Raw genomic sequence first — 6,713 nt, 5'->3', positions numbered from 1 at the left:
GACCCGCTGCGGAGACGAGACGCCGTCCGGGCCGCGCACTCCGAGGAGCGGGGATGAAGCGCTTCCCGGCGAGGCGAGGACTCGGAGTTAGTGCGTGTCACCTCCTCCGGGCGGCGCGGCTCCCCCTAGAGGAAAGTATTGGTCGTTGCAGGACTCCTTCCTCTCCGCCCACCCGGTTCCCAAAAAGAAGGCAGGACCTAAAAGAGCCGAAGTGCTGACACCCGGAGTCGCCGCGAAAAGCTAGCTCCCCGCGGGGCCGGGGCGAAAACCCCGGAGGTAGCTTAGAAAGCGTGATCGCCAGCCAAACATTGCCTCTCTCCACGTTCAACCAATGTCCAAACACACACACACACACACACACACACACACACACACGCCTAAAGAGTAGGAAAGACCTTATTTTAAAGGTTAGAAAACGAAGGCAGGGAGATGAAGGAATTTACCAAGGGCACCGGGCGTGTTAGGAGAGAGGTCTGTCCAGAAGCCTCGCCCAGGGCTGCAGGGAGCCCTGACACAGCCCGGCCTGAGGACTGTCCTTGCCAGCCGGGCCGGGTTCTAACTCCCCGGTCTGGACAGAGTTCATGTGTCAGATCCGGGCCTGCCCACCTCATTCCCCTGCAGGCAAAACAAAGGAGCCGGGAAAGTGCTCCTGAAAGTTAAGCCTGTCCTTCTGTAAAGCATCAAACTTCCAGTCACCGCATGCCTTCCGAAGCAGAAAGGACAAAAGTCCAGCTCCAGGTTGTCTGCGGTCTGAAGGAGCAGCGAGTCCTGCTATCTTTTGACTATTTACTTTATTGCCAACTGCCAGCTGTAACGTCATTTATCTAACAGCTTCGGCTTACTAAACGACTTCTTCTTTTTTTAAACAGGGCTTCCTGACACAAAGCCAAGTTTATACCCAGACAGAAATGTTTAAACAACTTAAACTTAAACCTAGTCTCTTAACACTAGCATAAAAGATCCCCGGGCATAAAGAGTAGCAAGAAGGGGCCAAGACTTGGGCAGGAACACAGGACTAAATACTTTAGGGCAGCAGATGTCACATAAGATACCCCTGTTTTAAAAGAAATCCGATGAGTGGGAAATTCTGTTACTAAGAGTCCTTTCCAAGGCTGAGTTGTGGCTCAACAACCCCACCTTTCCCAGGCAAAGACACTCAGAATGACAGGAAAGATTCTGGCAGGGGTGTGTACCATCACTGTTCCATAGGGGGCAGGAGAGAGGTGGATGTTGATATGGAACTGGTCCTGTTGTGTCTCACCCCGGTATAAAAAGACCTTCTTTCACTAAGACCCTCCCCCAAGTCCCTCCTTGGCTGGGGAGCTAGGCTAGAGCAGTAGGGGTGCTAGGAGTGCTTACCAGTGTCTGGAAGTGTTTCTTTCGTTCTTTTCTTTTCTTTTCTTTTCTTTTCTTTTCTTTTTTCTTTTCTTTTCTTTTCTTTTCTTTTCTTTCTTTCTTTCTTTCTTTTCTTTCTTTCTTTCTTTTCTTTCTTTCTTTCTTTTCTTTCTTTCTTGGAGTTGCTCAGGTAAAGAAAGACAGGTTAGGACACAGGCAGGCGGAACTCCTGATGGGTGGTCAACACATGCCAAGCTGGTGAAAGGGCAATGCTGGCAGGAGCAGAGACCAGGCAGCCCTCAAATGCTGGCTCTGTTCCTGTCTGAGATGACTTCCCAAGTTGGCTCTTCAGACTCTGGCACCACCAAGTTCTTTCTCTATCCCCCTCTTTTTAGACTTTGATGACCCCCACCCCCACCCCCACCCCTGGAGCTCAGAGAACCTTGACCTCATCTAGGAGGTGCCAGATGGATTCACGAAATCCTTTCTAAGTTCTATGGCCGCCTTTGGTAGAAAAGTAATATGCACAGAAGACATAGGAAAAGACGTACCAGTTAATATGAAATATCATGGAACCAGAAGAAACTTGCAACATGCAGGAAGGGCAGGCTTTACTTCGAAGTCCCAAGCATAAAGGTCCCCTGGGTCTCGTGGATAACAACTATGTGTAGGTCTGTGGTGTAGATGTCACTTTGTATTTTCCAGGTTATGGGGGGAAGTGCATCAGGAATTGAGTTGACTGATTTGTTAGGAGTGAAGGCACACCAGAACACCTTTTCCTTATGAAACCTGAAATGGTACATGCTCACACACCTCCCCAGCCTGGAAGATCCTACTTTGACCTCATGGGGAAGTCTCCTTGACCTTCGAGTTTCAGCTCAATTGTTTAGTTCCTCTCTAAAGCCCTTCTGGCTGTTCCCACCAGTGGAGTTCATTAATTACTCGCCCTTGCATCTGCAACAGCAGAGGCCTCTGTGCCTACTTTCATGAAATACTTCAGTTTTTATCGATGTGTTTGTTTTCCCCATTAATTATGAGACCCTTAATATTTGTACCTGAAACGTCCAGGTTAGTCCCCAGCAAATGGTAGCGTGCCCGAACAATGTTTAAACTAAACTGAATGGAAAGTAATATCTCTCGAATTTGGGTCTCTCAAACCTAGGCCTTTATACAGAGCTGCAGAGAGCCACACTCAGCATGCTCTCCTACTCCACGTTCCAAATCTGTTCACTCCTGACTCCACAGCTGGCACCGGGCCTGCACCACCATAATCTCTCACCCGGGTTACTGCTCCAGCCTTTCTACTCCGCTGGTCTCCCTCATCAGCACCCACCGCCGCCGACAACCAGAGTTAGTCTAAACTCAGTTACCAGTGGGATTCTTTTCTAAACTCTGTCAGATTGTGGCATTCCGCCACTCAAAAGTCTTCATGGTTCCCCATTGAAATCCGAGTAAAATTCAAAATGAGCCATGAGGCCCTCCATGAGCTCGGTACCTCTGTCCCTGACCTTGTCTCCTGTTACCCAGCCACCCATTCTGCTCCAGACGCCCCGGCCTCCTGGCTGTTTCCTAAGCAAGCAGGCGCCTCCTCACTTGGAGCCTCCCACTGCCTCTTCCCTCTGCCTTAAACATCTCCCCCCAGTGCTCCTCCCGTGCTTCCTTTAAGTCTTTGTTCAAATTTACCTTGTCAGTGAGTTCTATTTTGATGGGCCTATGTTACCACCTTGTTGCAGCCCACCCTTCCCCCAACCCTGTTGCAAATCTCTGCTACAACATGGCTGGAAAGATAGACTGTATTTTAAAGACAATAAAAACAATTATAACATGATTCAGATCATGCCTATTCAAGTGCGGACTTCCAGGAATTGTATCTCCCCAAACTATACAACTCCACGGTATACATTCCTTAAGTCCACAGTTATCTGGGATGAGCTTTGGTTGCAGTGATGAAACTTTTTCTCAAAACAAAACACCCAAACCAGCATTTTGTAGCTGCTTCATTTTGTTGTGTTTGTGGTGGTGAAAGGGCGAGGACTACACCCTCCACCTTGCCCCAGGGTAAGGGCTATGCCCTCCATCTTACCTTGGCCATGTGCTCAGCAAGGCTTCTTCCTGGAAGCCAAGCCGCTGCTGGCCACGCCCAGGACTTCTTTGAACTGGCCATTGACAATCAAGAGAAGTCGCCATAGATATGACCACATCCTGTGTGACAAGACACCGACTTGAGCCTGGCCAATCGGCAGGGCCCACAGTCCTTTCTCCTCCCCTTGCCCCAACCCCCTATAAAGCCTCTCTCCACACAGAGTTCTCTCTCTCGGCCCCGGGGCTTGCCGTTGCATCGGTGAGTGTGGTCGGGGAGCCGACCTAGTTCGAAATGAGGGACTCTTTGCTTTTGCATCGGACTCGCTGGCTCCCTGGTGGGCCCTTGGGAATCTTGAAATCTGGGCACAACAGTGGAAGAAGTAGGCTTGGCAGCCAGGAGCCTGGGGACGTTGTGTGAGCCATCTGTGATTTCATCAAGCTCACAGGGACTCCATTTCTTGGTCTATAGAATGCCCAAGGAGGGTTGCTATCATTTCAGCTGTAAAAAAATTATTGGATTGATAATTGTGATGGTTAATATTATGTGTCAATGTGGCTAGGCCACGGTATTCATATATTTGTTCAAATATTATTCTAGATATTTCTATGAAGATATTTTAAAGATGAGATAAACATTTAAATCAGTAGACTTTGAGTAAGGTAGTTTATCCTCCATAAGGTGGGTGGGCCTCATCCAATCAGTGGAGGGTCTTATAGAAAAAGACTGACCTCTTCAGAAGAAGAGGGAATTCTGTTGGCAGACTGCCTTTGAACTTGAACTGCAGCATCAATTCTTCCCTAGGTCACTAGCCTACCAGCCTGCCAGCCTCCCCTGCAGTTTTTGGACTTGCCAACCTTCACAACTGCATTAGCCAATTCCTTGAAACAAATCTATCTATCTATCTATCTATCTATCTATCTATCTATCTATCTATCTATCTATGTCTATTCTATTGGTCCTGTTTTTTTCTGGAGATCCCAGACTAACACAATATTCATTGGTAAATTCAAAAAATAAAACACACTTACTTTAAAGGATTTTTTCAAACAACACTGACTTTCCATCCACCAAATTTTTCCAACAAATGTTGGAGAGTCTGCACCCAGACAGACTCGTTCTGGGAACTTAAGATGCATCAGAAAACACACAGCACACCACAGAAACCCTGCCCTGAGGGGCTTGCATTCAAGTTGGGAGAGACTGATGATAAATGTGATAAGTAAATCACCGGAGGGCTGATTAGAAAACCTGGTAGAGAGTAGGATGAGGGCTCAGGAGTGCCGGGGAGAGGGTGAGAATGCTGGAGCCCCTTCCTTGCCCCGACTCTGCAGGGTGCTGTGGACTCCAGTAGGTGATGGCTGTGTAAGAGCTGCCTGACCAGGGTAAGCGCTCTGTCCCAGCCCCAGCCCCAGTGCCCAGCTGCACTGGTGGAGAGGATGGCAAGGGAATCATGACAGGGAGAAAGCAATCCCCGTAGGAAGCGTTTGCCTTTCCTTTCCCATCGAAAGGCAACAGGGAGAAAGCTAGTTCATGAGCGGGAAATTCTTAGTCAAGACTTATGAGGGGGTTCCAGAGCCAGAATTAAAGCTTCAAATCACCATTTATTTTATGAATTCGAAGGGTTACGGGTTTGATTCCAGGTCAGGGCACATACCCAGGTTGTGGGTTCGATTCCCAGTCGGGGTGCATACAGTAGGCAACTGATCGATGTTTCTCTCCCTCTCCCTTCCTCTCTCTAGAATCAATGGAACACAGGTGAGGATTAAAAAAAAGTAATAATAAGAATTTCAATTCAGAGCTCAAAGAAACTAAAAGGAATTTGATTGCCTTGACTCGGGTGGATTCAGAACCATCCACAGGACAGCTCGGGGCTTGGGAAATGCCACCTGATTGAAAGGAACAAAGTAAGATAGGTCTCAACAGGAACTTAGGAATGAAGGTTCCCCTTTAAATCAGTTAAGTGTAAATTTTTAAAAAAAATTTAAAAACATTTTTGAGATTATTTTCTCTATCCTCCCACCAAATGCCAACGCTTGTTTTTTCAAATCACCTGATAGACCGTCATCCAGCTTGTGTCTGGATAATTACGTTGGTGAGTAACCCACTCACTCCCTCACTGGGATGTGTGTTCCATTTTGCATCTGCACTCTTTGTTAAAAGTACTTCAGCCAGAATCTGCTCTTCTATTATTCATACCTGGTTTTATCTCTGGAACAGAGGGGGAAATTTAGAAATTAAAATTTGCTTTTCCATGAGACACATTTTCACATGTCTCACCGCCAAGTTACCTCTTCTCCAGGCCAAACATATGCAGGTCCTTCCACCGCTTACAGACCCTACGCCATCCTGGGCCTCCACCTGAGTGTATGTTCTGGATCATCAAAATCCTTCCTACCTTGCTATGCCCAGTATCAGATTCAGTCCCATCACAGCCACCATAGGAGAGAGGAAGAGCAGGAACTCCCAGTGCGGTGCTCTGAGGAATGGAAGTGGCAGGAACCCCGGAGGCTGACAGATGTGGTGGGAACCCAGCACCGACCCGACTTCTGTCCATCACTCAGCTTCCCCTCCAAGGGACTGACTTTCGCAGACATACCATGATCCAGGCATTTCTCTCCAGCTCTTCTGTCCTTTCACATTCAATCCTTTCCTATGTTTTGTCTTTACGTATCATTTTGTTCTTTGCGTCCATCCTTTTCATTTTTTATAGAGGTGGAAATATAAATACAAAACAGGCTATGAGTGAGAAAGGCATCTGAGCAACTTCCCTTTGTAGAAATTAGCCACACAGAATATTTTCAGTGACTAGACAAACCATCGGCCTAGTTTGCCAATCAGACTTCTCCAGAGGCATCATGAAAGCCTAAGAGAAAGACCACTGAACCCTTTTCCCAGGAAAGGAACAGGCCTGCCCACCATGCAGTGTCTCCAGTGAAGCCAGAAGGTCAGGGCAGATGAGCCGCTGGAGAATTCCTGGCTGGAAAACCTGGGGCGGAGCACTGACTGTGTTGAAGAGAAAGAGGCTTGGCCCCTCTGCTGCTCTTGCTCACACAGGGGCAGGGTTGAGACAGCTTCCTACAGGAAACCTTGATATGTTGTATAAATGCATTGGAGAACTAAGCCAAACAGGCCTCAGCTATATAATATAATAAATATAATATAATATAATATGTATAATATAATATAATCTATAATAATAAAGGCATAATATGCTAATTAGACTGGACATCCTTCCAGACAACCTTCCAGATGAAGTTGGGCTGCGAGGGAAGCCCATGTCCCAGGTGCCAGAGAA

The sequence above is a fragment of the Myotis davidii genome, unplaced genomic scaffold (assembly GCF_000327345.1).
Source record: "Myotis davidii unplaced genomic scaffold, ASM32734v1 scaffold348, whole genome shotgun sequence".
Taxonomy (NCBI): domain Eukaryota; kingdom Metazoa; phylum Chordata; class Mammalia; order Chiroptera; family Vespertilionidae; genus Myotis; species Myotis davidii.
The sequence above is the reverse complement of the archived record's forward strand: the minus strand, read 5'-3'. Positions refer to the sequence as shown.